The sequence below is a fragment of the Notamacropus eugenii genome, chromosome 5 (genome assembly GCF_028372415.1).
Source record: "Notamacropus eugenii isolate mMacEug1 chromosome 5, mMacEug1.pri_v2, whole genome shotgun sequence".
In the NCBI taxonomy this organism is placed as follows: Eukaryota; Metazoa; Chordata; class Mammalia; order Diprotodontia; family Macropodidae; genus Notamacropus; species Notamacropus eugenii.
The window spans coordinates 354,739,501-354,744,566 of record NC_092876.1 but is presented as its reverse complement, the minus strand read 5'-3'; the positions used below and the strand labels follow the sequence as shown (position 1 = coordinate 354,744,566).

Here is a 5,066-nt window from a genome sequence, read left to right as displayed (position 1 = left end):
TTGAAAATGAGAAATCTCAACCAAGAAAACAGTTCTGTTTTAAGTGCTCAATAAATGCAGTTGGCTGGCTGCTGGAAACAGAAATTTGGGTAAATCCTCCCACTATCACTAATTATATAGTATATGCAGGAATTATGGATTGTTTGTAGTATGGGAAAAAGTTTAGGAGGGAAGTTTAGTTGTCTGAACATGAGAGTTATTGGTCATGCATATTCTGTAGTGAAGTGGTACAATAAATAGAGGAATGTCATCTTATATATTATCATAAGATAGATTTAAAGAAAGAATGAAAGTTTGAAAGTGATCTTCAATGGATATGGCAACCTGAAACTAAATCTCCCCACTGCACTGAATAGTGAATTTGACTGAATGGGTGAGGCAGCTTCTGCCAAACATCCAAGAGAACAGAAAGGAATCCAGATGAAATATCAGATCCATGTGAGTAATTTCCATTCTAGGTCAATGAAGATATAGAATGGATACCTGAATCTCTCAGTTGTGTTCCACAGATATAACATAAAGAAAACCACAGCTTTGCTTTGCATTTCTTCCAAGTTGCCAACAATGACAAATAACATGACATTTCTGCTGAAGAACTGGATCAAAATGCAAAACTGGCAACTGAGTGACTATAAGTGAGGCATTGATGATCTCAACAACTGCCAACATCTGGCAAAAATTCATCATGTCAGCCATGGTGTGGAATGTGTCATAGAAAGAATCTTTTCCTAAGATAAAAAGCTGCACTGTCATGTTGACAAAGATCCAGGAGAATCCTTAGAACTGAATCAGATTATACATAAACAAGTATCCCCTCTTCAGGTCAGTGAAAGAGTTATTTGGAGCTCTGGAATCCATCCTGATTTTGTTTATCTGTTCTTCTTTCTTGGCTTGGAGTTCCATTTATGCATCAGACCCATCCAGCCAACAATCAAAATCCAGGGCCAAAAATAATTTCTTATTTGGTAAATCTCTCCCACCAACGATTATCCTTCTTCTACACTTTGATGTTCTCTTGCCTTTGGGCCAGGTTATGAGCCAGCTGAGGCTTCACAGGTTCTAGGGATTCTGGGTCAAATTCATAAATGTTGTCTTCTTTGGCACTGTGACACACCATTTTACAATGCCTTCTTTAATAATTCTTTGATATTTCCAAAGGTATATGATTTCATTGTTTTGTGCTCTCTCTCTCTCTCCTCTCCATCAACAAAGGTCACAATGCCTTCAAATCTTAGTAGACATTCTTCATGAGTGGATAGGACCAAAAAAATTATCACCTGGTGGTCATCCTTTTGGAAATGAAACTCTAGGTATGTAGTTTAGGCTAACCCTCAGGTATCAGACATATATGTTCATGACCAGGCCACTTTGGGAAGAAAGCTTTCCTAGTTTGTTAGGACCTAGGAGAGATCATGGTATGTTGAAACAGCCTTGAAAAACCCAGGGTCAGGAGCCAAAATGGCAGAGTACAAGACAGAACCCAGTTGAACTCTTCCAATATTCCCTTCTAAACAACTTTAAAATAATGCCTTCACTCAAATTTTGGAGCAGGAGAACCAACAAAAAGTCAGAGAGACTTTTTTCCAGTTTAAGGCAACTTAGAAGGTCTGCAAGAGAAGTCTATAACACTAGGGTGGGTGCATGCTTAGAGCATGGCAGGAACACCAGCAGTAGACCTTGGAGGTAGCTGCAACAGCAGCAGCAGCAGCAGCAACAGCTTTGGGAGCTAAGGGTCAGATCATTGGTCAGAAAGAGAATACAAGAGATACTTTGCTAGTACTAGGTACAGCTAGAAGCTCTGTTGCCCATAAGCCTTTCTGGGTTATAGTTCCAGGACAGAGAGCAGTGCTTCTGATGGGTCACAAGGGAGCAGGGACCATTGCTCACAGTTCCGAGGCCAAGAGAAGCACTAGTGCTTGTGGCTACAGGGGAGCAGGGCCTCTCCCTGGGTAAAGATCAGAGCACAGACCAGGAGAGCGGTGACCACTACTTTCCCAGGATAACACCATCTTGGAAGGTCTGAAAACTTGTAGACCCCTAGAACTATCTCTAAAAACAATAGCAAGAAAAAAATCTAAGGTTTGGCACCTCCCCACCTCCAGGTAAGCAGAGCTGAACTTTAACTTAAATTTCGAAGTCAATATATTGGCAGGGGAAATGGGCAAGCAACAACAAAAAGAACTTGACCCAAAATGCTAGTATGGTGGCAGGGAAGACCAAGATATGAACTCAGAAGAAGACAATAATGTGAAAATAGCTACAAGAAAATCCTTAAAGAAAAATGTTAATTAGACAAAGCCAGCAAGAATCCCTAGAAGAGTTAAAGAGAAAAGAGTAGTAGAGGCAAAATTAGGAAGAGAAATGAGAGTGATGCAAGAAATTTTTGAAAAGAGAATTAATAGCTTGGTAAAAGAGGCACCAAAAAATACTGAAGAAAACATCATCTCAAAAAAAGACAGTTGGCCTAATGGTAAAAGAGGCACAAAAATTCACTGGAGGAAAACATTCTTTTAAAAGCAGAATAGGTCAAATGGAAAAGGAGGCATAAAAGCTCAGTGAAGAAAATAATTTCTTAAAAATTATAATTGGGCAAATAGAAGTGAATGACTCCACGAGTCTCCAAAAAACAATCAAACAAGATCCAAAGAATGAAAAAATGGAAAAAATGTGAAATATCTCATTGAAAAAATAATAGAAAATAGATAAAGGAGAGATCATTTAATATTTATTGGATTTCCTGAAAGCCACAATACAAAAAAAGAAAGAGTCTACATATCATATTTCAAGAAATTATCAAGGAAAACTGCCCTGATATCCTAGAACCAGAAGCTAAAAAAGAAATTAAAAGAAACCACTGATCACCTCCTGAAAGGGATCCCCAAATGAAAACTCTCAGGAATATTATGGCCAATTTCAAAAGTTCCCAGGTCAAGGAGAAGATGTTGCAAGCAGCCAGAAAGAAACAATTCAAGTATTGTGGAACCACAGTCAGGATCACACTAGATTTAGCAGCTTCCAAATTAAAGGAACAGAGGGTTTAGAACATGATAATCTGGAAGCAAAAGAACTAGGATTACAACCAAGAATAATCTACCCAGCAAAACTGAGTATAACCTTTCAGAAGAAAAATGGATATTTAATGAAACAGAGTATTTCAAACATTCCTGATGAAAAGAACAGAGCTGAATAGAAAATTTGACATTCAAACAGAAGACCCAAGAGAAACCTAAAAAGGTAAACATGAAAGGGTAATCATACGAGACTCCATGGAGTGAAACTGTTTACATTCTCATATGGGAAGATGAAACATGAAACTCCTCAGACCTTTATCATTATTAGGGCAGTTAGAGGACGTTCTGTTTTAGAGAGAGGGCATAGGTGTGAGTTGATTATGTGGGGATGACCTCCAAAAAAAGAATATAGGTATGAGAAAAAGGGATTCACTGGGAGGAGAGAGAAAGGAGAGGTAGAATGGACAAATTGTCTCACATAAAGGAAGAACACAAGGAAGAGCTTTTTATACTGAAGAGGAAAATGGAGTGGGTGCCTAGCAGACAATACTTGAACCTCATTCTCATTGGAGTTGGTTCAAAGAGGGAAGAGAGTGTGTGTGTGTGTGTGTGTGTGTGTGTGTGTGTGTGTGTGTGTGTGTGTGTGTGTGCGTGTGTGTCTGTGTGTGTGTGTGTGTGTGTGTGTGTGTGTGTGCTCAGTTGGGAACAGAAATCTATCTTACTCAATAGGGAGATAGTAGGGGAAAGGCATAAGAGAGAGGATGAATTGGGGGAGGCAATGGTCAAGACAGAATTTTGAAGAGGGACAGAATGAAAAAGGAAAGAGAAAGGAAAAACAGAGGAAAATTATATAGATGGAAAGGTATAGTTAGTGATCATAACCATGAGTGTGAATGCTATGAGTTAACAGTTAACCTATAGAACAGAAGCAGATCCTGGAATGTATTTAAAACCAGAATCCATCAATACATTTTATGCAAGACAGGTGGAACAGAAAGATACAAACAGAATTGAAATGAAGGGCAGGTGGAGAGTTTATTATGCTTCAGTTGAGGTAAAGAGTGCAGGGGTGGCAATCATGATCTCAGACAAAGCAAAAGCAAAAATAGCTCTAAGTGAAAGATTTGATCAGGGAAACTACATTTTGCTTACAGGTACCATAGACAATGATGTACTATCAAAAAGTTTTACAGCGAGTTTCTCTGATAAAGGCTTCATTTCTCAAATAGATAGTGAACTTAGTCAGATTTATTAAGAAGAAGAGCCATTCCCTAATAAATAAGCAGTGAAAAGACATAACATTTCTCAAAAGAACTGCAAAGTATTCACACCTTAATGAATGAAAGAATGGTCTAAATCAATAATAATAAGAGAAATGCAAATTATAGTAACACTGAGGCTTCACTTCACATCCTATATATTGGCAAAAATGTGACCAAAAATGATAGATACATTAATATATTGTTGGTAGAACTGTGAAATGGCAGCCATTTTGGAAAGCAAATTGGAATTATGCAAATAAAGTAGCTAAAATGTCTATACTCTTTGAACCAGAGACTGGAGTATTACTGACATTAAACCCCAAGCAATTCACTGACAGAAAGAAAGTCCCCATATATTCCAGCTAGGTGGTACAGTGGATAGAGTGCCAGGCCTGAAGTCAGAAAGCCTCGTCTTCTTGAGTTCAGTCTGGTCTCAGACATTTGCTAGTTGTGCAACCCTGGGTAAGTCACTTAATCCTGTTTGCCTCAGTTTCATCATTTGTAAAATGAGCTGAAGAAAGAAATGGTAAGCCACTCTAGCATTTTTGCCAAATAAATAAATAAATAAAACCCAAATTCAACAAAATGAAACATCTGAACAACAAATGATGATCAACTGTGGAAAACTTGACTGCTCTGATCAATGCAGTGATCCAAGACTATTCCAAAGGATGTATGATGAAAAAATGTTGTCCACCTCCAAAGGGAGAACTGATGAGCTCTGAGAGCAAATTGAAATATAATTTTCTCACAACTTTTTTTTGCAATATGGTTAATATGGAAATATTTTGCA

The 5,066-nt window shown here is 38.0% G+C and overlaps 1 pseudogene; it reads right to left on the bottom strand.

The window, feature by feature from the left end:
• Window positions 1–203: 203 nt before the first annotated feature.
• Window positions 204–903, bottom strand: LOC140507944 (very-long-chain (3R)-3-hydroxyacyl-CoA dehydratase 3 pseudogene; annotated as a pseudogene).
• Window positions 904–5,066: the final 4,163 nt, after the last annotated feature.